Source organism: Phascolarctos cinereus, unplaced genomic scaffold (genome assembly GCF_003287225.1).
Source record: "Phascolarctos cinereus isolate Bilbo 61053 unplaced genomic scaffold, phaCin_HiC Scaffold_7;HRSCAF=346, whole genome shotgun sequence".
In the NCBI taxonomy this organism is placed as follows: domain Eukaryota; kingdom Metazoa; phylum Chordata; class Mammalia; order Diprotodontia; family Phascolarctidae; genus Phascolarctos; species Phascolarctos cinereus.
Genome location: NW_027556180.1, coordinates 118,894,374 through 118,920,994, shown reverse-complemented (window position 1 = coordinate 118,920,994; position 26,621 = coordinate 118,894,374). Strand labels below are relative to the sequence as shown.

At 39.9% G+C, this 26,621-nt stretch overlaps 1 protein-coding gene and 1 long non-coding RNA gene across 5 annotated transcripts in view; one reads left to right on the top strand and one right to left on the bottom strand.

The window, feature by feature from the left end:
• Positions 1-8,950: 8,950 nt before the first annotated feature.
• On the bottom strand, positions 8,951-13,872 carry LOC110212453 (uncharacterized). Its single transcript, XR_002325671.2, has 3 exons — positions 13,783-13,872; positions 10,329-10,459; positions 8,951-9,217 (listed from the first exon to the last, which is right to left on the bottom strand). It is a non-coding gene; the product is annotated as an uncharacterized LOC110212453 (long non-coding RNA).
• A 108-nt stretch (positions 13,873-13,980) lies between these two features.
• Positions 13,981-26,621, top strand: part of KLF12 (KLF transcription factor 12) — a 576,265-nt gene continuing 563,624 nt past the window's right edge. For 2 of the 4 annotated variants that reach the window (XM_078147174.1, XM_078147177.1), the window contains exon 1: positions 14,095-14,393. The gene's annotated coding sequence lies outside the window, so the exon portion shown is untranslated. Of the gene's footprint in view, positions 14,068-14,091; positions 14,394-26,621 lie in introns of those variants that run through there. The other 2 variants (XM_078147175.1, XM_078147178.1) reach the window with 2 other exon arrangements.

Sequence of the window (26,621 nt, the reverse complement as noted above, 5' to 3'; positions counted from 1 at the left end):
ATTTCTCATTCCTCAAACAAGATACTCCATCTCCCAACTACCTGGCTATCTCCCTTCTATACCTGGAATTCTTTCCCTCCTCATTTCTACCTTCTTGTTTCCTTGACTTTCTTCAAGTCTCAGCTAAAATTCCATATTCTGCATGAAGCTTTTCCGTCTAATGCTACTGCCTTTCCCCTGAGAATAACTACAATTCATTCTGGAATTGCTTCATTAGTTGTTTTCATGTACTCTCCCCCATTAGATTGTGAGCTCCTTGAGAGAAGTGGTTATTTAAAAAAAAAATTAATTTTTGCTTTTCTTTGTGTCCCTGGTACTTTGCAAATGCCTGCTGATTTGACTTGGGCCAAGTTGCTACAGCCCTTGCTTGGTTCCTTTATCTCATTTGGGGATGATACCTGTACAATCTACAGCACAGGGTTGCTGCTAATAAAGACACACACGCACAGATACTAATGATTACATAATTCTCCTTTACGCTATACTCTGTGAAGATTACTATCCTTATGTTAGCATTTGATATTATAACATCTCCCTTCTTTACTTTAGCATGCTCTCATAGCAGCTTAAGATTCAAAGTATGTCAATTTTTTGTTGGTTACACATAAACATGGCTATTTGCTGATGTTATACAATGAAACACACTAATGTTATTAGTAAAATGTTTCAAAATCTCTGGATTATTTCTGTTAGGTCTTGCATAAAGAATCTAAAAAACAACAGGTGACATGAAATGTGAACAAAAATACACAATTTTCTGAAAGGCAGCGTGGTATAGTGGAAGGAATGGATTGAATCATACCTTTGTGATCTTGGGCAAGTCAATTAGCTTCTCTGAACCTCAGTTTCCTCACCTGTAAAATGGGAGCATTAATGTTTGCACTACTGTCCAGGCTGTTGTAAAGGAAGTGTTTTGCAAACCTTAAAATGATATATGATTATACTTCAAGACAAAAAATAATTAGCCCTAAGTCCTTCATTTCTCCTTCAAGACTAGGCAGATATTACCTACTTCAGCAATTCTGCCTCAAAATGAATTACCAGAAAGAAAACCACAACATTTTATTGGTATGTTATTGATTGCTAATAAACTAGAGTTTATTTGGCACCTAATTAATAAAATCACAAAACCTTTTCCCAAAGGGTATCTTATCTCCTTTTCCTTTAAAACCAGAGCAGCCCATTCAAATTTGATCGGGGTTTGGAATGGAAGGATCTCTTGGGAAAACCCTAGAATCACTAGAAAACTTTATCAATTAAAAACTTAATCATTTTATCACTACAAAACTTAATGAATGCTTTCTATATTTGACTGAAAAGTAAAAACTCTGTATTGCAAATTTCTAAGCTATTATACCTGAATCAAAAGAAATTAAACAAAACAGAGAACTTCTCTGAGAGATTAAAGAATCACTAAAATCAGCCACTGCTAACTAGCCTTTTTTTCACCAAACAAGAGGGAAGAAAAAGAAATCTTCCTTGTTCAGGCTATAACTGCAAAGGAGATTAGCATTAGCCCCTAATTCAGAAACTAACTCCTGATACTCAAAAACTGGGTGGCTATGCCCATTGTCTAAATTTCCCCTTTCCAAAAACAGGCTCAATAATCTTATTATTCTACCAACCTCACATTGTTGCCGTTATAAGGATAAAAAGACGTTAGTGTAATCTGTGCCCATGCATTGCTCTTTTATGTCCTGCAATAATTCAACATAGGTATTCCTAAAAATCATCCCACGATGCAAAAATTCAGCAATAAAAACAACAGGGCTTATGGGGAAAATGGGGCTAGCTATAACTGCTGAAGTCTGAGATTCTATCTGTGATCACCTGGACCAGAGGGAAGGGAAGTAATATGAAATTTGCCTGGAAAAGTAGGTGGAATATAGATCATAAAGGGTTTTGAATACCAAGCTGAGAATTTTGTACTTTGTCCTAGACCTAGCAATGGTAGGGAGTCACCGATGATTTTTGAGCAAGTCAGTGACATAGTAAGATCTGTTTTAGGAAAATCAATTGAGCAGTGCTTAAGAAGACAGATTAGAAATCAGAGACTGGAAGCTGAGAGATGAATTAGGATCTAAATCAAGAATGTCAATTAAGAAAAAAAACTAACAAAAACAAAAAAGTGATATATTATGTTACATATTCCACTGACTCAGATTATCTCCAGATACTCTCTTCCTTCTTTGAATTACAATTAACTGGCAAAAAAGTCTTTCCAGCAAGTTTCTCCAATAAAGTTCTCATTTTCAAGATATATAAGGAACAGATTCAAATTTATAAGAAAAAGATCCATTTCCCAACTGATAAATGGTTTAAGGATATAAACAGTTCTCCTGGGAAGAAACCTAGACTAGCAATAACAGCCTTCTGGAAAAATGCTCCAAATCGCCACTAATTAGAAAAATGCAAATTAAAGCAATTCTAAGATTCTACCTCACACCCAAGTGGCAAAGAAGATAAAAAAAAATTACAAATATTGAAGGGATTGTGAGAAAACAGGCCTATTGATATACTATTGGTGGACCTGTGAATGGGTACAACTATTCCGGAAAGCAATTTGTAATTATAAACAAAAAGTTACCATCTATATCACTGCCAGGCCTATACCCAAATGGGATTAAAGAAAGAGTAAAAGGTCTATAATGTACAAAAATATTTATAGCACCTATTTTGGGGGGAAAAAAACTGGAAACTAAGAGGATGTAAAACAATTGAGAAATGGCTGACTTACGTTGTGATATATGAATGCAATGGAGTAACATTGAACTGTAAGAAATAAGAAAATAGATGATTTCAAAAAGACATGGACTTACATGGACTGATGCAAGGTGAAGTGAGTAGAATCACAAAAAAAATGTATACTATAAAATCAATCTTATAAAAATGAACAATTTTGAGGATGTTTATAAACTGATGAAGAATGAAATAAGTAGAAACAAGATAACTTGTACTATGAAAATAACACTTAAAAAACAAACAACTTTGAAAGCTGCTAGAATTAAGATCAATAAAAGGACCATTCTTGATTCTAGAGGGGCAATGGTAAAAATATGCTGTCCACTAGGGAGAAGTGATGAATTTCGGATGCAAAATGAAACATATATTTATTTTTATTTGCAACCATCGGGGAGGGGGAATTGTGGGGTTTTTTTTGGAAAATTCATATTTGTTAGAAGAAATTTGTTTTCTTCTTTTCTGATGGAGTAGTAGGGAAGGCAAGAACATAGATTTCTATTGCTTAAAGAAAAAGGTCGTGGTGGGGTGTTATAGATGTAAAATGTTCCATTTACTTTCGATGAGGTCACCTCATTATAAATTTTACTCAACTGTTTTACTTTGCTACAAGAGACTTCTCACAAAGTGAGAATGATCTGTAAATATATGTAATATAAAAACAAAATACATAAGTAAAACTGAAAGTGATCTCTCCCCAAAAAGAATTTCTAGCAATTTTAGTTCTGCCCTCCCACTCACTTAAACAGCTACATGGGCCAGCGAGACTTCCATCTTTCACTAATCTGACAGAAGTACTCCCTGTAAAAGCTTTATCAAGAAAGGGTTATATTATTAGAGAAAGGAATGGCTTTTCTGTTGGGGATCATAGTAATAAAATGATATTGTTTCAGATCCATGAGCTGGAACTTCCTTTACAAGACAGTATTGCTCCAGATGGGAATATAAAGGTAGAGAAAGGTTAAGTGACAAAGTGAAGGTCAACAGCATTGCCCACTCCTTTCTGTCTATACAAAAGAAGGAAATTCTGTTTTTCTGATGTTTTTACAATTTTCTGGCTAAGATGTCCACTTAATGGCATCTGTTCTTCAAAAGTCTCTGAGCAATTCAGCAAGAGACATAAAAGTCCCTCAATATCTATGGAATCTGAGTACCTACTTTAATAACTTTATTTTAAGACGTTGCCCTACTAATTTCCATTGAGACATGTCTTGGCAGAACACCTTTCTGCATCTTTAAATTATCTTAAAAACATGATCCAGTTAAAAATAAAGTAATCCATTTGTATTGAGATTTCAAGAACTCTATGGTATGGGAAAAATATTCAGAGACTTTGCAGATTCTCTCTCCACTTTGACTTCAAAGAGTAAACTATATTCATGGTGGTGCCTATCTTCTTTCTAGGGAACTTGGTCCAAGTTTAAAGCCTCTGAAGCAGAACCTTGGGCTCATTTGAGCCTCTATCATGAAAGCTTTAGTGAATCCCATCCCCTCTCTTTAGCTTTGATTCTTCCAGATAAAATGGCAGCATAAGATGTTCTTGCTCAATGGCCATGGTACTAGATGTAAGTGATATGTATAAATAGCTCAGTGGCCAAATTATAGAAATAGTTTTATTAACATGTAACTGTAAAAGATATTGCTTAATACACACACACACACACACATATACACACACACACATATATATATACACATACATATGTGTTAGACAAGCATGAACAGGCACAAGTCAATACACATGCACACACTCAAGAATAACATTACATAGACAGCACATCTAGATTTCCATAGCAGTTCTAACCATATGTTTCGTGTCTAGGTTGCTGCTTAGTGAATACATGCATGTGGACAACAGTTCCTGGAAGCAGGCAGCAAGCCATATAAACAGATAACATAATACATAATGAAATGGGGCAAACCAATAGCAAATCGTATCATCACAGAATGTTAACTCAACCAATTTTGCCCTTGACAAATGAAGATGAAATGTAACTGAATAAATATCATTTAAAAAAATTAATCAAGTTTGCTGACAATTAATTTTATATGAAATCCTACATATATATTACAGCACAGCATACATGCTATATTTTCTTTTTTTCCCTCATTTTTGAACACTTTTATTTAAAGTTTTGTGTTCCAAATTCTACCCTTCCTAAGATGGTAAGCAATCAGATATAGGTTACACATGTGCAATTACGTAAAACATTTCTTATATTTTCTAGAGTATCTATTATGCAGTCATTTTAACTGTAATCTATTTGAGGGAAAGAGTGATAAGCAGCCTGCTGGAAAAGGGGGGAACCTCTCAACTTCATTTAAGGAAAGCTCCCTGGCCAACTGCCTCTTCCTTTCCCACCAGGTCACCCTCTTCCGGATTTCTCTTTCACACCCCATGTCAAATACCTTTCCCCTTCTCCCCTACTTCATTGACTTATCACTATCCCTGCTGGGGATCACAAAGCACTCTATACATTTTTTACATACTTAGCATACACTGTCTTTAACTACAGACTAAGTTTCATGAAGAGAAGGAATCATGTCTTTTTTGAAACTTTATGACTTCCCTAGTGCTAAGAACAATGCTCTACAGACACAATATGCTTAATAAAGGTTTTTCATTTTATTAAATTGAATGTATTTGGCAGGAGGTTTCAATAACTCTCCACCCCTACTGAACCCAGTAGAGTGTAGAACTGTTAAAATTTTACCCATTGGTGCATTACAAGAGGAAACAGAAACCTTCAACTTCAAAGGGGTAGAAAAGAACGGGATTCTTTTCTTTTCTCTTTATGTTGTGAATTTGGGGTATAAATCATTCTGGAGAGTGTTTGTAACAGTTTGTTTATAGGAGGCAGTATTCTGCATTTTCATCTTCAGAGTAAATCTTGAGTTCCACCTGTTATCTGTTCTTTTCTATTTATAAAATCTTGCCATCCTACTTAATTCAATGAAGAAACTATTTAATAATTGATGAGGATTTTGGGAGCTGAAATATTGTAAACAAAGTAGTATTTCAATATAGCAGTATAACAAAAACTAAACAGCTTCCCTCGGTGATATTTACAATTTCTTTAGCACCTATCATCCTAATACCTAGACATAGCTGTGTTAGACATAGAATAAGGAAAATATCTTCTCATCATTACTCCTCTAACCTCAAAGTGTGATCTACCATAGTACAGTCTTCACATGCACATAGTTTTTTTAAAGTTACTTTCTTTCCTCCAAATGACTGAGGGGTGGGGGAGGAAGGCATTAATTATGTCATAAGAAAGAAGGATCAGGAATTCCCTGACTCTCCTCCCTATGACAGTCTTGATCTGGGACTCCCCTGATGTCCTCTCATTACATTTACATACAACTATGCAATATTTAGTGTAAAAGAAATAGGTAGGCTGTATTTCTTTTAGTGATAAATTGTCAGCATGTTATTAAGTCCAAATAATACACAGTTTAAAAGCAGCTAAAAGGCATGTATCCCACTTTTCCTTATTTATAGTCTCATTCTTATCTTGTAAGAGCCCTTTTTGATTCCTTCTTGACTCAGTCTTGAGCAAAATAGTGGAGAAACTAAGACACATCGTCAGCTGGTGACGGTAACAAGCTGCTATAAGCCAAGTGAAGCCATATGGGAATGGTTTATGTTGTAACAGCTAATGACAAATCATTTAAAAAGGACACAGTTGTAGCTTATGGGATATAGTGATAGGATAGACAGTATGAAGTGGGAGGGGAATTGTGGTTTGGATCAGTTTAACTGATATGCTATTTTTAGGGAAATTTTGTGTTCTCACTGGTAGCTTTTCTTCAGTTTTTTTTTCCCCAAATCTTTTCCAGGTAGCGAAGTCATTCTTATATGCTACACAGATAGTTCTGTAGGTTAATTCGTGAAACAGGTGAACAAAAAATACTGTGGGTTCTAACCATGGCTTTGATGATTTGAGTAACAACCCACATATTTATTCCTGTTGTGTTCAGCACCTAGCACAGAACCTGGCACACAGTAGGTGCTTAGTGAACACTTGTTGATCAATTGACTACTGAGACAGGGAGAAGAAAGTCATTTCCCCCCTGCTTTAACCTACTTCTTAATTATCATCTTTTTATTGATTACAGCCCAGTTCTGATTTCTGTTATTTGCATTTCATCAGTAGTACTCTAAATCTGGGGGGGGGAAGTCAGCCAAAGGAATATTATATAAAAATTGGAATACGTTTGATGAGAAAAATATAATTAATTTTGCTCTTATTTCCTACTAGGATACATCATCCTGACGTGCTGAGAACTCCTTGGATTCCTGAGGTTTCTGTCAGTGTAGAGTACGCCTTGACCTATTTTAACCAATCTGAAGCATCAGCCTGGTGTTTGCTTGGGTGTTATTAATGTCCACCACAGTTACATTATTAGGCTCGATGGGATGGTGATCCACCCCCCATCCCCCACCCCCAAACAGTAACTGATAAAGAGGGGAAGGCAATGTAACCTACATCTGTACAGGTAATATCCACCATGATGGAAACATCGATCTTTAAGGTACTGAAATATGAAGTCAAGTACTGTACAGTACCAGCCTCCTGGACTGGCTTGAACTTCTTGCAGAGGAAAGCCAGAAAAGTCATTCCACTGGCAACCCCAACTGGACCCCTCATCTGAGGGCCCTAGTGTCCTGAGGCAGGCCACACCCACAGGCATATTTAAATCTACCTGAACTGCTCCTAGGAGATTAATAGACACCCACCCAGTCATACCCTAACCATCTCAGTGATTCTGAACCCTGGGCTGCCATTATTCAAACCCCTTTCTCAATCCCTCACTATACATTCCCTTTTTTCCATTCCCTTCCCTTCCCCCCACCTCTCATGTCTCACCCCCTTTCACAATGTTTTCTGAAATGAATGTTCTACCTACATATCACAAAATTGTTTTCTTCTAAAATCTTTTCCTTTCCTGTTCCTTTCATCTTCAGGCTCTCACAAGGCCTAGCACTCTCCTGACCACACAGCTTCCTTCGTCACCCTTTCCAGCACTGGTTGTACTTCTACTCACTCATTTTCCCTTCCCTCATTCCCCAATTCACTAGTTGAGGGTGTGTGTGTGTGTGTGTGTGTGTGTGTGTGTGTGTGTGTGTGTGTGTGTGTGTGTGTGTGTGGTATACTCCTTGCTCCCCTCTACCACCATTACTCAGTAACCCTTCCCTTTTGAGGTTTACTCAATCCATAATTACCATCTAATCAAAATTCTGGAAGATACTGCCTGACCTTTGAGACACTCTTCTTTTTTCCTCATTCCTTGGTTTGACGTCTTTCTCTCTTCCCCAATTTTTGCTTGCATAGTTGGGGACTTCAACATGAATACTAATACTCTCTTAACACTGTAACCTCCCAGTTCCTCAACTTATTCATTTCCCATGACCTACTTCTCCACCCTACCACAGCCACACACAGAGATGCTCAAACCCTTGATCTTGCCACCACCCACAAACACACTATTTCTATGTTTAGGAATTCTTAAATCCCCTTAACTCATCAAAATCTGTTATTACGATTGCTATCAAAATCTCTGCCTTGCAATCCCAAATGCTGTACTTTGTCATCACTCTGGTCTTCAATCCCTAGACCCCAGTTCTTTCTCAACCTATCGCTCTAGCATTGGCTACATTCTCTTCCTTTCCCTGTCTTTAGCTCTAGCGGAACCAGTTGAACTCTATGGTCCTTTTCTCTTGAGTTTCTTGCCCCCTTATCCAATGGTTGACCTTGCCCTGCCTATTCCATCTTGGATTACTCCCGTTATTTGCTGTCTTGGCTCCTCCTCATGCGCTGCTGAATGAAGTTAGGGAAAATGACAAAACTCTACCAATTACGTAAACTACAAATTTATGTTACATAATTTTAATTACACCCTGAAACCAAGCCAATGAGTATGACTGCTGCCTTTTAGGTAGTCTGCCTAACTGACTCACAAATTTAAAAGGTGATACCCAGAGTAGTCATACTCATTGGCTTGGTTTTTGGAGGACCAGGTATAACTGGTTCATTATTCTAGGTTTATGCTATTCACGTGTAGTACCACATCCAGGCTGCTCCCCACAATCTTGCAATCCCATTTGAAGATGAGACTCTAAGGATAACTCTGTGTGTCTGTACTACTTATGCTACAGCTCAGAAAAGGGGTTGTGTTTCTTTTAAAAATCAGCCATTAGACCCAATTAGCTCTTAGCAAAGGCATTTATTGTGATTGCACAGTAGACACAGCTGCAACAAAGCATTCCCCACATGAACCTAGGGTGCACCCTCCCACAAATAAACACAAGAACCAGGGGAAATCGGTATAAAAATCAGAACTCCATTAAGGTGTTTCTGCTGGACAGGTGGATTTCCCTGGACTCGCTTCACGATAGGTAGCTGAAGTCTCCACGACTTTCAGAAAGCTGCCCCATCCATCTTCAGGGCTTGGTTCTGAGGCTGTCCACTGTCTACAACAGAGATCAATCAGGGTTTATTATGGACCTACTAAGTTTATCACGGGGGACACAGAGAAAAGCAAGACAAGTGCCTGCTCTCATGGAGCTCACAATCTGAATTTTCACCTCCTGCTCAATCCTAATGCATATCTTCAACATGGTCCTCCCATATAATTGTGGAAATGGATAGTTTTCTAAGGAATGATGACTATGTCAAAGTTAAATTGGCAAAGTGACTTAGCAGCAGAATACAAAACCCCAAGAACTATACTTAAATATCCATGTATACCTTACTACCTCTTCCCTCTTTTTCTCTCCCCTAAAAGATTGAATCTCTTGCAGAAAAGATTTTTGGCTGCAGTACAGGAAACAATTAGAGTATTATAAATATGACACAACTTGGTAGGGTACTTCTATTGATGAATCAGTATCACTGCTTAAACATGGAGAGGTTTGTTGAAAAATTCATAGGCAACACGATTTGGACAAACTTATTTTTAAAATAAGTGACAAAGTGTTTACTTTTATATTCAATTGATATAGAACATACTCAGTTTTAATTTAACTTAAATAATTATGCTAATTAGTTGAATACTATTTGGGGGGCAGTGGAATTTGCTATTCTTTGGCTGAGTGAAAAATTGAATGGAACAGACATTTATCTCAATAACTCAAAAAACATTACATCAAAATAACTTTTTATTCTTAAATTCATCACCATCACTTTTTTCTCAGTACTCAGAATTCAAGTCATTGAAAATGTAAATTAAAAAAGGTAGAGAAATGAAACCACATGCACTTCTTCAATAATGACCCAGTGCCTTCCTCAACTCCTTTCAACTAAAGACCCTAACTTCCTATAAAATATTTCTGCCATTTGAATTTTTCTACATCTACTATTTTCTATAATCTCCCTTCTGATTATATTAATCTCTGCACAATAAGATAAAGAAGGAGCAAATTCTGACCCTGTGTAAAGACATGTAGAGTCTTAAACAGTGCATAGTATGTGAGGCATTGAATGTGGATTCAGAAAGATATAGTGTCAAATCCTGTCCAATGCCTTTATCAGCTGTGTGAGTGACCTTGCACAAGTAACATTTCTGTGCCTCAGCTTTCTTACCTTGAACATAAGGGAGTTGGAGTACATAGCCTTAAAGGTCCCTTACAGCTCAGAGTCTATAATGCTTCTCTCCTTTCTTGTTTTAGTCCACTTTGATGGTCTAAGTAGGGGATTGGTTCATAGGAGATGAGCTGGAAATAGGTGCAAATTTAAATAATTGCTCAGTATTCTTTCTAATCAATCTCCCCTCGAATACAAAGGAATTAAATCTCCCTTTATTTTCCTTTCTCCCACCATAGGTGACATAAATGGAATATTGTACCACTATTTTAAACCTCTACCATTCTTCTTCTCAGTTTTCTTCCCTGCCTTTATATCTGGGGAGTTGCTTTAATTCAATAATTCCATATCATTATTTTTTATCTGCCAAGATTCCCCCCTCCCCTTAAATCCCTGATGCTCTTCCCTCTCCCATCCTTGCTATCCAGACTCCAGATATTAACTTCGACCTCCCTCTAATTCTCTTAGCCCCTGGACCAGATTTTTATATTTTATTTTCTGTCACCATTTTATTAACATGCCCATGTCACTGTAGCCCCTAGCATAGGAATGAAGTGCAACCTGTTATTCTGGATGCAGAAGCATTTCACATCAGACACATTTCCACAACTGTACACTACTTTACTCTCTCTGAGGAAAGTCTGCTATTAGAAAAACTGCCTGGTTGGCATAATTTCTTATACAGCCCTATTACAGCCACCTTTGACTTTTTCTCCCTGGTGGAGTGGGGGTGAGAGTCTCCTCCCCTAACCCCCATTGGAAGAGTAGAAGAATAGTACACATTGACTCCGATGAAAAATGTCAAGAGCCAAACCTTCAGCTGCCAATGTTCATCTCAGAAAGTGGCAACTTATCCTTAAGTATTTTCTACCTACTTTTTCATTCATTCAAGCTCCTCTAAGAATCTAAGGGTTTTTCTTTTCCTTAGGTTCAGGATACTTTCTTGGAAACCAAAGGCTCCTTGAAGGGCCCTCTATCCTTTATCTTCAGATTCTCTCACAACCTTGCATTGATGTCCAGTCTAGATTTAGAGTAGCCAATGAGTTATGCAGGTACCATTAATCCCATCTCACAGATGAGGACAGCATGGTTAGCAAGTATTATTTTCAGCTTCTTCATACTACATCGGTGAATTCCAGTGTTGGAAGTGACCTGGGGGAGGGGGTGGTGGTGTGTCTAGCCCAGTTCCACACCTAGCCAACGTTGTACTCCACAACACGGCCAAGTGGACTTCCAGTGTATATCTTAAGAAATACAAGGAAGGGAAGCAGTGAAAATATTCTAACAGCTATGCTCTTTGTTTTAATTAATCCGTGTCACGGCCATGAAAGTGTTTTGAAAATGCCAAAATGCTATATAAATGTCAAACTTAACTTTCCTTATCTTTCATTCATTCAGCCTTCTCCCCCTTTCCGCTTTTATTTCCTGCTTTGTGTGTGAGCCCGCGCGCTCCCTCTCTCATTTCTCCTCCCCACCGTGCCTTATTTCACGTTGCTGAAATGTGAAATCTTTCACATAAACTTTCCCTTCCTAGCTTCCCTTCGGATTTCTCGCTCCCTGGCTTCTACGGTAACTGTCCTATTTGGTAACTTCTAAGAGAGGAGCTCTTTGGCGGCTTGCTGGGTTTGCAGACCAGGCAGGGGTGTATGGATTGGAGGGTTAGCTCACCTTGGTTGGGCTCAAAGTGGCAAATACAGTCTGGAACAATCAATGACTTATTCCTCTTTTCTTTGCCTCCTCCCCCCATTTCGCTTCCGCTCCTAGTCGGCCTCCTCTCCCGCCCCCGCCCAACACTGCTCCGGTGACCCAGAGCCCCGGGAGAGGAAGAATAGCTGCGGGGCCACGTTGGCTACAGCCTCCTTCCTCCCCCGCCCCAGAATCCCGCGGACAAACTCCCTGGGGCGCAAAGGAAGGAAAGAAGGCAGGAGAGGGTGAGGCGGGAAGGGGAAAAAAAATTCTTCTAGCTCTCCGCTTCAGGTCCAGGTCCTGTCTGCTCCTAGTAGCCCCCCTCTCCCAGGGGCTAGTCTCCTCGGACACCAGAGGGATTTGCAAGTCCTCGATGCCCTCTCACTCCAGCACAAACGGAATCCATACCTCTTGGGGTCTCTCTTGGAAGTCTATTCCCCCCGTTTTTATTCCCCACTTAAAGTGCGTCTTCTCTCCTAAATAACAGGGTTATGCGATTGTGCACCACTATCGGGGCTTCCCATACAAGTCAGGAACGTGTACCTCTCTCTCCTCTCCCTCCAACGCTCCTCGTAACAAAGGTTAAATGGGTTGGAGGGAGGGAAGAGGGGCGGAAAATGTGGCCCAGGCTCCAACACAGTCGCCTAAAACATCACAGCAATGTGGATTTCGTTTAGAACCCAAACACTCATTTCCTTTTCTTTGCCCCGCTCATCATTCTTCGGCTCGCCCCCATCCCCCATTTGCACAAATTCGCAGGCAGCTGCTCCTCCCTGCTCGGGATGCCCCCGACACGAATCCCATTGTTGCAATTTGCAGGCGATGCCCACTGCCCAGTAGCCAAGTCCCCCAGTGAAGCCAGCATGTCAGCGGCCGGCTAGCCACGCCACGCAGGCTCTATGCAAACCCCGGGGCCGCTGGCTCCGCCCACACCTTTCCAAGTTAGCTCGCTAGCTAGCTGGCCAGCCCCAAGGAATACAGCCGGCTTAACTCCCTCCCCCCGCCAGCTCCACCCCGCTCCACCCCATCCCACCCCACCCAGCTCCTCTCCTCTCCTCCCGAGCCCCCACCCTCAGGCGGAATGCTACAGCTCGCAGCTTTATTTGTCCCTTCCCAAATTCTTGTAATAACCGCGGTCTGGTGCCATCTGACACAAAAGAGGAGACTTTCTCCTGGCTCAGCGAAAGTCTTCGGTTGAAGCGAGGAGCCGGCGGGGGTGGGATTCAGGTGGCTGATGGTTTTTTCTTTTTTTTTTTTCCCCGGGAACACCACGAGTCTCCTCCTCGCGACTGTTTAGAACTGACACCCGTTTAAAAACACACACGCATACATTTCGGTCTCCCCGCGGCTGCAGGTGAAAAGGGGACTGATGCTTCTGTGAGACTGGGGCGCAAGAAGGAGGAAGGGTGGAGAGAGAGCTGCAAACAGCAGCAAGCACCCCCCCATCCCGAGTCTCGCCTTGCCTGGCTTTGCATTGCCTAGCCCAACCCTGCCCTGCCCAGCCCTGCCCAACCCAGCCCCAGCACCTCGCCCGCAGAAAGCAGCAAGACGTAGCGCTGAGCTGTGGGTGTTTCCTTCTACCTCTGAGGATGGGGAGGGGTTCCTTTCCCACAGGGGATTTTAACCATCACATACAGATCCCTCCTCCTAATCCTCCGGTGGAGCGGTTTGGGGGACACATTTTATGGCAATAAAGCGACTTAGCGCCTGCTGATTGAACCCCTCCCATCCTACCTCCCCCGCCCCCAAACCCCACCCCAGGACTCGCCTGCATTGGCTTTGCTTTGTTTCTGGGTTGGAGGAACGGGAGCTCTTTTGTTTGGGGGTTTGGTTCTTTCAGCCCCCTCCACCCCTCCTCCTTTGGCCTCTCCGGTTTCCTGAGCTCAGTGCAGCAAGGGTAGGAGAAGCGCCGTCTTGCAAACCCCCCTCGGCTGGGCCCCAATGTAATTTGATGCGGGCCTGGTAAGACTCCCCACGCTATATTGTGTCCGCTCTTGTTTCGGAAGCCTCCACCCACCGGCCCACCCTACATTTAGCACATCATGTGATCCGGGTAAGTCATTTGCAAGTACAACAGTTCTCTGTGTTGCCCCCCATTCATTTCCTGAGAACTGCATAGAGCAGCTGAGAGAGACTCTGTATGTGTGTGTGCGTGCGTGTGTGTATGTGTGTGCGTGTGTGTGTATGTGTGACACCGTGTGTATGTGTGTGTATGAGAAAGGGAGCGAAAGAGAGAGGAGAGAGAGAGAGAGAGAGAGAGAGAGAGAGAGAGAGAGAGAGAGAGAGAGAGAGAGAGAGAGAGAGAGAGTGAGAGAGAGAGAGAGAGGGACTGTATAAGGGAAAGAAAACAATTTCTCCTGCTCTGCAGCTTCTGTTCAGGTCTGTGCCTATTCCGTTTCTTATCAAAATAAACAAACCTTTTTTTTTTTTGCCATCCCAAATCAGACCGTATTCTCTTAACATGTTTTATTTTCCTTCTGTCATCTGCTCAAGTTAAATCATTTTGGTTGGTCTGCCTTCTTAAAAGGGGAAAGTGTTGTTGGGAAACGGGAGGGGGAGAGGGCGAGGGGGGATGCTGTTGCAAAGCGAGTAGCTTTGGTCAGATTCGCGGAGAAGAAAGAAGAACGTTTGGGGTTTTTTTTTTCACTCCCGCAAAACTTATCAAGTAACGTGTATTAAGCAAATGTTTTTCTACCCAGAGTAAAATTGTTTGGTTTACAACGTTTGTCTGACAGTTGCCATGGATTAAAAATAAAACATCAGTTCTGAATTTGGGGGTCTGGTTGAACAAGTTTCCCCTCGGAAACCTTTTTTTTAAAATGTGTATATACCAAAATTGGGTTTATGTGTGTGTGTTTTTGAGGAGGTTGCGGAGGCTAAGGGGTTAAGGTGGAGATGACACTGCTGGCATTAATAGTGGTCCTAGTGCTACATTCATTATTGTCTCTGGTAGTAATGATGTGTAACTGTCACTTGCAACAGTGCATAGTTCATGGAAGTGGCCGGGGGCTGGCCTATGGCTGTTATTTTCAATTAAGGTGGACCTCCATAGAGTTGACAAGGGAGAACTTTGCATTTCGACCCAGTCGTGAAAAAGCCCCGAGAACCAGTTTGGGAACCACTTCTTGCCTTATAAGCTTGCTGTAAAGTGACGACTGAGTATTGACCTCCGTGACATTAGTTTGTGTGAATGTTAAACACTATTATATGAGAAGAATCAATTCCGCCTTTGTTCGGTGCAGAACTGACTATTAGAACTTTGCAAACTTTTATCTTTGGGGAGAAGGGTGGGGTACACTCAGCACTACATTTTAGGTGCAATGCTTTTAAAAGTACCAATTCCTTTGTTACAAGCCCTGCAGCCTTCCCAACCCCTCTCACCCTGGGTTTTTTGAGTTCTGCATACTTTAATAATAATAGCTTTATTTAATTCAGTTGATGAAAGCTGACTTGTGTTGAGTTAGAAGTATTAGTACACCGGAATGTGTAATCTGGATAAACAGTTTATGTGGTTGGTATTGTCATTCTCCCTAATTTAACTGTGCAGACTGTTAAGGTACTATCCTACATAGATGGTTTAAAACAATTCTGCTAATAGAATGCTCTGCAAAGTGGTGAGATAGTTTCTTTTACATCAGCTTTAATATTCTATCAGCTTTACCCTCACACCAGGGAGATGAACAGCTCTATTTACATCTATGTGCATGTGCATCTAGTTGCTTTAGTAGACATATGCCAATCAAATGGACGTCATTCTGTAAATCCACCTAGACTGTTCCATCCCCTTTTCTTACTGGAGGACCGAGTTGTTTAGATAAGTCAATGGTAAGATATGAATTTGGTGGCTTATGGCAGGCTGAGTGGTGCAAGGAGCTTGTGATGTGAATAGGAGTGGTCACTTTTAAAGAGTGGGTGTATTCCATGGAGTGAGGAATGCTTCTTAGAATTGGCATTTAATAATAACAGTGACTTTAAAAAAAAAAACAACCAAACAGAAACGCAGTGGTGAGTGGCATTTGCAAACCTCCTTCACATGGTGTTTACATTTTTTAAACCCCACAGAAATTGGTTAAAGTAGACTGAGATATTTTTAGGCTTTGAAATTAAGAAGCAGAGAGTTAGGAATAGGATGTTGAAGGACAAACATTTCATCTACCTAAGTTATCTCTTTATTCCTGCAAGCTGGTCATTCTTGACAACAGGCATGGCAGAGTGAGTATATTTAGCTTTATATGAATTGGGGATGGATTGGTTTGGGTGCAAAAGTATTGCCATATATTTGCAATAAATCAAGGGAATGATTTATTTTTTGCAGTTTCTAATAGCTGTCATGAAAATGTACTTGCACATAGACAACTTGATACTTTGAAATATAAAATGTAATAATTGTAATAATTAAAATCATGTCATTAAATACAGGTATGATTCTTTGAGATTTACTGGACAGCACATTTTAAAAGCAAACAAGTCAGCTAAACTTTATTTAGGTGAAGTTCCTATTACTTTTTAAAAATGAAAATGGCTGTGTTAATGGTTCCTTGATGGCACTTGAAAAATATCCTTTCTAAGAAATTAAATATCATTTAGGAGAAAACTGGTATTGGTACAGCATTTGAGACCTTGACCTTCTCAACTCTTGGCTAGTGGTTGTTTACTACAGCTGCAGTGTGTATGTGTACAGAAGGGGGAAGGACTGCAAACCCAAGTAGGCACACTGACTTTCCCTAGGCTAAGGGAAAAACAAATCAGTAGGCTTGACACTTTCTGTAAGAATCAGGGAAATAATATCAATAGTTATCGGGCAGATTTAAAAATATGTATTCCTGAGGGGTTTCTTTCAGTCTTACGGGAAAAGCATATATGCTCTTTAACAGTTTCAAAAGTGAATTTCAGATGTTACCTTATAAAGCAGTCTGCCATCACAATACTAAAAGAAATCTCCCTTAAAAACAGAAGAATGTATTATCTCAGTAAAGACAACTTAACAGTGCCCAGGCTTCTAGGCCTGTACTGAGGAAATTTTAACCCAGGCCAATGTTAGTCAGTCAGTCTAGAGTACTGTGTAATCTAACCCAGTGAGATGATACTGCTAAATAGTTGAACTTAGGAAGATCCTGTTTTCTCTACTGGATAAAATAGAGAGCTTGTAGTTTTATATTTATGTTGATGAGGAAAAAAAAAACAATCAGTAAAATTGAGATGTCTAAGCTATTTATATTCCTTATTCTTTTTTTTTTTAAATAAAAATTCAGCAGAGTTGACTTTATACCTAGTTCAAAATGGTTTCTTTCCAGCATGGTTTGATAGTTCAGAATAGACAGTGGGGCAGCTCTGTCTACAAGAGGGATTCTTAACCTGAAGTCTGTGATGTTGTTTTTTATGATTTTTTAAAAAAATTTGATAACTATTTTCAGTATAATCAGTTTCCTTTGTAATCCTATGTGTTTTATTTTATGCATTTAAAAACACCATTCTGAGAAGGTCCATAAGCTTCACCAGACTGTCAAAGGGGTCTGTAACACAAAAAGAGATTATGCTCCCCTAATCTGGAGAGGCTTACAGTGTTTCATAGGTGAGTTTCTCAAAGTTATAGTTTGTTCATAGGGAATAAAGATCATGTAAAAGTTTATTAAGATTTGCAACCCAATCTTTTTTGTCTTTCAGTAAACTTCCTTTGTCCATATTTTTCAAAAACCAGGTTGACATTCTGAAACTGGTTAGAGGAAAGAGTTTTTGTCATTCAACTTTTCACAAAATTTTTTGGATTCTAAATGGAAAATTTGCATATATCAGCTTACCTTAAACCTAATGTTTCTCAATTTTTTCTTTTTAAAGCTTATTCCTTTTTCCCACATGAGAAGTATACAAAACTTTAAGCCTCTTCTGTATTTATAAGAGCAAAATAATAATTTAGACCAAATTGTTGGCAACACCCCATAACCACAGCCTTAACTCATCTACCACAGCTACCCCTCCCTAAGGCAAAATACTGAGTAAACAGATGGGCCTTGCACTCTGCCCTGAAGGTCAACAAATTTAGGCTTTGTCAGGCCGAGGGGGAGGTTGAATTCTAGATTGTAAGCCTTTCTAAAGAGTGGTCTTGTCTTAGGCCACCAGAGTTCGTTGTGCTTAAGAGCTGCCGCACCCCATCTGATCCCAACTACTGAATTCTTGTGGTACAGGACCCAGGCTGTGTGATTAAATGGTTACTTTTCTGTATACATTTTCAGTAATTATATTACAAAAGGATTTTTCAGTGTTTGATGTCTATTGTCATAAAAGTGGTTGACTTGAGTCATGTCCCTGCTTAAAAATTTGTTTTGGTCTGTCAATAGATTATAGGGTAAGTCATACCAAAGCATTCTGTTTTGGGTAAACCTATCTTAAAGTAGTTTTCTTTTTTCTTTTCTTTTTAAAAAAATGGACAATTTTAACTTTTTTATAATAACCTGAGAGTAGATTTTGAAGTGACAAGAGGTTTAATAGTAGCAACATAAGTACTGTAGTTTTCCTGTTATGTAGAGATACTGAAAGTTCCTCCTGAGGAAACAGTGCAGTTGCAGGAGAGAGGTGAGAATTTTGGAAGAGACCTGGGGCAGCATCCTCCTTTGCGCCATACCAGGGCTCTTAGAAGTAGCCAGTATGATCGTTAGGGCAGAATATTGTACTATTCCCTCAGAATGTAAGCCTTCCTTCACTCAAAACAAAGTCAATTGGAAGTCATGTCATCATCTCCCTGATGTCATGGTCCTCTTGGAGAATGAAGGACAAATACAAGTTCCTTGAGAATAAGGGATTGTTTTACTTTTTGTCTTTGAATCCCTGGTACTTAGGAGATAAGGAGTAAGTGTGATTTTGTTGGTATAGAGTAATATTAGTTGAGGAAACTCCCTCTACCAATTCAGGTCGACCTTTAGGGTTTTGTAGAGTTACCTAGAACACTGAGAGGTTAAATGAAACCTCTCTGTATCAGAGATGGGAATCGAACCCAGATCTTTCTTGTTTTAAGGCTGTACCTCGAATCAACATACCATGTTGCCTCTTATTAACTATGTTTAGGAGCAAAAAGAAAGCCACAAACTTCTTACCTATATCGTAAAAGAATAGCATTAACAGTATCACTGGCATTCACTTAGAGATAAAACACACACAACACACACACACACCTAGGACAAATAATCTTGAACAAATAATATTTAAAATAATGACCCCAAAAAACCTTTTCCAATTTCATCACCAGGTGACTCCCAAAGACACGACTCCCAAAGACACTCTTCTTTAGGTTTCCTCTAAGTTGTTGATCAGTTGTCTTAAGAAGTTTGGGCCCTACCCAACCACTCCTCCTGAACATATATAATATCCTTAGGAAGAAAGAATTTTCTAGGGTGAGTAGAAAACTCTTCTGGCTTTCGGAAGTCATGGATTCCATTTTTGTGTCGCCAGTTAATTTTTCTGTGATTTTGGAAAAGCCTCTGTACTGTAGTCTCTGTACAATTCTTATAAGTTTTGCAAAATCATTCTTGTAAAGTATCTCAGCTTCTTGGGAAAAAAGGAATTTAATAATAATAATGATAACAATGATGGTAATAGTGCAGTGGATAGGGTACAAAATCATTCTTATAAAGTATCTGAGCTTCTTAGGAAAAAAGGAATTGAATAATGATGATGATGATGATGATGATGGTGATGGTGATGATAACAATAATGGTAATAGGTGGTACAGTGGATAGGGTGCAGTGTGGATAGAGTGCTGGACTCATCTTTCTGAGTTCAAATCTGTACTCAGACATATTAGCTGTTCGACCCTGGGCAAGTCACTTAACCCTGCTTGCCTCAGTTTCCTCATCTGTAAAATGAGCTGGAGAAGGAAATGGCAAACTACTCCAGTGTCTTTGCCAAGAAGACCCCAAATGAGGTCACAAAGAGTCAGACACAACTGAAAAACTGACAACAACAGCAACAGCAGTAAAGATACAAATGAACAGTTCATTCTGCCCCTTGTAATACATTGGAAGGGATTAATAAATACCAACCATTTATATAGATAATGGCCAGTCTGATTGTAACCTGTGTAAACAGCTGTGAAAAACTGGTCATGTTTCACAAGGTACCATTAAAACTTGTGGAAGTGAAATATAGCTCAGTGGAATATTCAGTATATCAATGACCCATCAGCAAACTCGCCAAGATCATACAGATTAAATTTTGCCTAAATAATGGTTGAAGTAAAACAAGTTTGATGAGACTTCTGTGTTGGTTATGCTGATTCATAAAAAAGAAAGTGCCACTAAAAGTCATAAAAGCTGTAAAATAAAGGATGGCTTGGGTAATCCATAGACAATGAATGATGATTTGAAAAGCTATTGAACACAAACTTTCTTTTTTTTTTATATATATACTCTCTTCCTAGGTATTTTCCTCCCCACATGTATTTGAAAAGCTCAAGGAAAAAGGTTTCTTCATAATTTCTCCTACTACTTACCCTCCTTCCTTCATTTGAAACAGAAACTTCATTGGCAGTAGAGGCTTTCTTAAACACTGTGCCCTTGTTAGGGGTAGACAGAAAGTTAAGTTGACTAGCCACAACCCTGCCACTGACTGGGAGGATGAGGAGGTCTAGTGGGGACTTGCTCCTTCAGCTTTTGATTGTTTCCTCCCGTTCTGCAGCTCTTTCCTTCATACCTTGTATGCATTGTAGGTACAAGGGGCTTCTGGGGCTTTCCAGTGCATCTTCAAACATATCAGAAATGACTATTGTTTGATTTGAGGCTGTAGAAGAAATCAGGCTTCTCTTAGAATTCTTGGTACTTAAGCTGCAAACCTGAATTCTGAACATAAAAAGTACAGAATATAACTCTTTCTTCCCTCTCCCCTTCAAATCACTTGCATGCCATTTCCCATTCCCTTTTTCTTCTACCAACTGAGAATGTAATTTCTTCCAAGTTTAGGCATCAACATTTAACTTTCCCTTATGGATTGATAGAGAAATTAAAATAATTCTAAATATTAACTTAAAAAAACATTTTAGCAGATAACTGCTGCAAAGATAAGCTATGATTGAGCTGTCACATCTGGCCAATAGAGTAGCTTCTCTGTTATTTAATAATATTAATGTTAACCCTTGTTCTGGAGTCACTGGATCGAGGTTCAGATCCTGCCTCTGGCACTTTAAACTCCCATGTGTCCTTGGTCAAGTAACTTATCTTCTGAGGGGCCTCAGTTTCTTCATCAGTATAATGAAGGAGTTGGACTAGATTACCTCTGAGGTCTTTGCATTTCTAGATCCATGATTCTTTTATTTTAATATAATAACAGATCTTATTTATCTATAAATGTATTTAGTCATTTGGCAAATAGAAAGGTACCACCTGATGCAAGACACAGCTGAATACTTTGGAGCTGAATACTTTGGAGTTTACAAAGATGGTTAAATCAGGGTTGGCAGTATGGTATAGTGAAATAAAAACAAAAAACAAACCCCAACACTGATTGAGAGAGGAGAGCTGGGTTTGAGCCCTGTTCCTGGCACTCTCTTCCTTTAGGATATTGGCTAATCTTTCTGGGCCTTAGTTTTCTCATCTATACCACAGAGAGGTTGGACTATTTGATTCTAAGGTCCTTTTAAAATCTAACATTCTGTGATTTCTGCTCTCAAGAAACTTATGGTTTAGTAGAGAAGATTTGTCTTTGATAGAAATATAAGGCAAAGTGACAAAAAAAAAAAGGTTACCAAGAAAGTATAGTAGAAATTCAGAAAAGGGAGATGGAGGTCATTTCTGGATGGAGGAATCAGGGAAAGCTTCACAGACAAGGTGGTATCTAGTAGAAGTTTTATTTTAAAATTTTATAGTAATTAAAACTACTATGTTTGTTCTCTCCTGCCTCCCACTTTCTCACGGGAGGATCTTGCAAAATCAAACCTCACTATGTCATCTCTGCATGTCTCCCTGGCAACTTGTTCTGTCAGTCATGCCCTCTTTCTACTTAATTTTCAGTCTCTCCTTTTTCACTAACTCCTTCCCTGTTGCTTACGAACATGCCCTGATCTCCCTCATCCTTAAATTTTCACTTGATCTTACCATTCTCTCCAGCAACCACCATATATCAAGCTGTCTACACACATTCTCTCTACTTCCTCTGCTCTCAGTCATTCTTCAACTCTTTGCAGTCTGGCTTCTGACCTTATCACTCAACTGAAATTACTTTTTCTAAGGTTTTCAGTGATCTCTTAATTGCCAAATCTGATGGCCTTTTCTTAGCCCTCATCCTTTTTGACTGGTCTGTAGCATTTTGCACTGTTGACCACCATTGCCTGGATTTCTGTGCCTCTGTTTTTCCTACTTCTTTTACCTGTCTGATTTATTCTGAACTCCATGCCCCTTCCTCTATGTGTGGGTTAACCCCCAGAGCTCTGCCCTGTACCCGTTTTTCTTCTTTCTTTATAGACGCTTTCTTTTTGATGTCATCAGTTCCAGTGGGTTCAACAATAATCTCCATGTAGATCTCCACACACACACACACACACACACACACACACACACACAGAGCCCCCCTCCCCTAGTCAGGCTCTCTACTGAATTTGAATCCCAGATTACCAGATATTTATTAGATCTATTCAACTGGATATCCTGTAGCTGTAAAACTTCTACTAAATATCACCTGTCTATGAAGCCTTCTCTGATTCCTCCACTATGTTTAAACCAGAGCTTATCATCTTTTCTTCTAAATCATCCCCTATTCCTAACTTTCTTTTCCCATTAGGTATACCAGTGTCTTTCCATTTGCCCAGCTTTGCAGCCTCAGAGTCATACTTTACTATTCTGTCTCCCTCACTCCATATATCCAACTCTTGTTAATTTTTGCCTCCGTAGTATATTTCAAATGTGTTCACTAATAAGGTCACCACTCTTTCTCAGACCCTGATCACCTCCTTCCATGACTGTTACAATAGTTGCCTAAGAGGCAACTTCCAAGCTCTCCCCTCTTCAGTCTGACCCTAAAAGCCAAATAGATTTTTTTTTCTGCTTTTGCTTTTTGGTGAGATGATTGGGGTTAAGTGACTTGCACAGTGTAACACAGCTAGTAGGTGTTAAGTGTCTGAGGCTGGATTTGAACTCAGATCTTCCTGACTCCAAGGCCAGAGCTCCATTCACTACGCCACCTGGCTGCCCCTAGATATTTCTAAAGCATAGGTCTGATCATGCCGCTCATCTGCTTAGGAAGCTCTAATGACTTCTTGCCATCCAGGATAAAATAAAATCTCCTCAGCCTTTCATGGTCTGCCTTTGGTCAACCTTTCCAGATTTATTAAACATTGCTCTCCTCCACACCCTACACATTCGGTCCCAAGTGGCATTATTGTTGTTCCTGATATGTATCATTCTGTCTCCTCTATGTGTTAGTGCCTTTGCACAGGATAATCCCCTTGCCTGAGCTGCATGGCCTCCTGGCCTCTGCCTCCTGGCCTCCTTCGGGATTCAGCTTCAGTCTCATCTGCTTGAGGCCTTTTCCAGTTCTTCCCACTTTGTATGTATTTTGTATTTATTTGTTTTCCACCAATAGAGTGTAAGCACCTTGAAGGCAGGGACTAATTTTCATTTTGTCTTGTTGCCAAGTACCTAGCATACATAAATGCTTATCGAATTGATTGAATCCAATGGTTCTCTTCCTGATGCCTGTAAACATGCCCAAATTTCTATCTATCATCTTTAAAAAAAAAACAAAATAAACCTTCACTCCACTTTGCCATCCCCTTGAGCCATCACTGGAGAAGGAAATGGCGAACCACTCCAGTTATCTTTGCCAAGAAAACCCCATAGGGGCAGCTTCGTGGCACAATAGATAGAGTACCAACCCTGGAGTCAGGAGGACCTGAGTTCAAATCCAGCTTCAGACATTTACTAGCTGTGTGACACTGGGCAAGTCACTTAACCCCAGTTGCCTCACAAAAAGAGAGAGAGAGTGAGAGAGAGAGAGAGAGAGAGAGAGAGAGAGAGAGAGAGAGAGAGAAAACCCCATGGATGGTATTGGGCTGATGTGGTCCATGGGGTCACGAAAAGTCAGATAGGACTGAAAACTGAACAGCAGAAGCAACAGCAACAACACCATCCAGCTATCACACCCTGTCTTGTCTCTCACAAACTCCTAGAGTCATCTGTATTGATTGCTACCATTTCCTCATTTCCCACTCAGTATTCAGTACCACCTTCTAGTCCAACTGGAAACTGCGCTTTCTAAGGTTATAAAGGTTCTCTTAATTGTTAAAGCCATCAAATCAGATGAGGATTTCTTTTATTGATTTTTTTTTGGGGGGGAATATTTATCATTTGTTCATTAAATTATTTGATTGAAACTGGGACTCTCCATCTTGCCCAGGCTGGAAGTGCAGTGGCTACTCACGGGCCTGATCCGTAGTATTTATTGGTATAATAGCCTGGACTTGCTCCTTCTTTGACCTGTTCCAGTTCATCCTGGCTCAGACCACCTGGCATCCCTCTGTCCTTGAATTGGTGATACAGTTGGTGGGGACACTTACTTGGCTTAGCCCTACAGTGGCTAGGCGCTCCCAAGTTCAAGCGATCCACCAACGTCAGCCTCCCCAGTATCAGTAGCAGGTGTGCATGGTGAGAACTATTTTATTAGTACTCGTTCTTCTTGACCTCTCTGCAGTTTTTGAAGCTGGTCCCCTTCATCCTCCCTGACCTGTTGCTGCACTGTTCTTCCTTGGCTCTCATCCTTCTTAATCTCCTTGGTTGGGAGACAATAGAAAGAGCCCACTAGCTGGGAGTCTGTGGACCCAGATTCAGATCTTTTCTCTGGAGCTGCTCTTGTGACCTTGATGAAGTCACTAAACAAACCTCTTTGGGCCTCAGATTTCTCAGCCATAAAATGAGGGTGTTGCATGAGATGAACCTTCTAGTTCTGTTGTTATTGTTGTTCACTCATGCCCTATTCTTTGTTATCCCATTTGAGGTTTTCTTGGCAAAGATACTGACCATTTTACAGATGAGGAAACTGAGGCAAATGAGTTTAAGTGACTTGCCTAGGGTCACACAGGTAGTAAATTTCTGAGGCTGGATTTGAACTCAGGTCTTCCTGACCCCAGGCCCAGCACTCTATTCACTGTGCCCCTAGCTCTACTGCTCTAGCTGATCTAGGTCTGCATTTGTGATCCTATTGTTATTTTCACTCATTTTCCTCCCCAAACTCTGTCACATATTTCCTGCTCTTTATACAGACTCTCACTTTGGTCTGGGTTCAGTGATCATATCTGTGCAGTCGACTGAGATATCTCCGTATTTATTCTTCATTTCTCTCCTAAATTTTGGTCCCACATTATGAGTTCCACATTATACCACGATGCATATTGGACATGTGTACCCAGATATCCTTTTTACATCTCAGTCTTCTTTTTGAAACAGATTTTTAGTTCTATCTTCTGTCTTTTACAGTTTTTCACCCACTCCCCTTCCTGACAACTGTCCCTTATAACAAAGAATTTTTTTGTAGCCCCACTCTCATCTAGCTCAGTGGATAGACTTCTGGAGTCAGGAAGAACTAAATTCCAATCCAGCCTCAGACATTAACTAGCTGTGTGACCTTGGGCAAGTTATTTAACCTCAGTTTGCCTCAGTTTCCTTAATTGTAAAATAAGGATAATAGTACCTGCCTCCCAGGGTTATTGTGAGGATCAAATGAGATATTTGTACATAGTACATAGCAGACATTTAACAAATGTTTCTTTCCTTCCTCTCTTCCTCCCTTCCTTCCTCCCTCCTTCCCTTCTTTCCTCCCTTCTTTCTTTCCTTTCTTCTCTTCCTTCCTCCCTCTCTCCCTTCTTTCTTCCCTTCCTGCCTTTCTCCCTTCTTTCCTTCCTTCCTTCTCTTCCTTCCCGTCCTTCTTTCCTTGTTTCATTCTCTTCCTTCCTCCATTCCTCTCTGCTCTCCCTCCTGCAGCAACAGAATGAGGGAGGTCTCTTTTTAAATCTTTTCTTTGAGGTGAAACTTGTTGTTTGTGATTTTACAACATTCATTTTAGGTTATTTTATGGTTGTTGCTCTATTTACATTGTAGTAGAAATGGTCACTATTCCCCCTCACCCACACACAGATATTTCACTTACTTCGCTTTGTATCAGTTTGTGTCAGTTTTTCCTAGCTTCTTCAGATTAATCATGTTTATCAGTAATTACAGTAATATTCCATTACATTCATGTACCGTAATTGATAATCATTTACTTTGTTTATAATTCTTTGCTACTACAAAAAGTACTGCTATACATGTTTTGGTGTGTATGTAACCTTTCTTCCTGGGTATATGCTTAGCAGTAGAATACCAGGATCAAAGCCTATGAACATTTTAACCATTTTATTTTCATAATTCCAAGTTGCTTATACTGATTCACAGTTCCACAGACAATACATTAGAATGCCTTTCGTTCCACATTGATTATTTCTTTATTTTTGTCATCTCTGGCAATTTTCTGGATGTGAAGTGAAACCTCATGTTTGTTTTGATTTGTGTTTGTTTTATTATTAGTGATTTGGAACAGTCTTCCATATGGTTATCAGTTGTTAACAGTTCTTATTTTGAAAACTGTTCATACCTT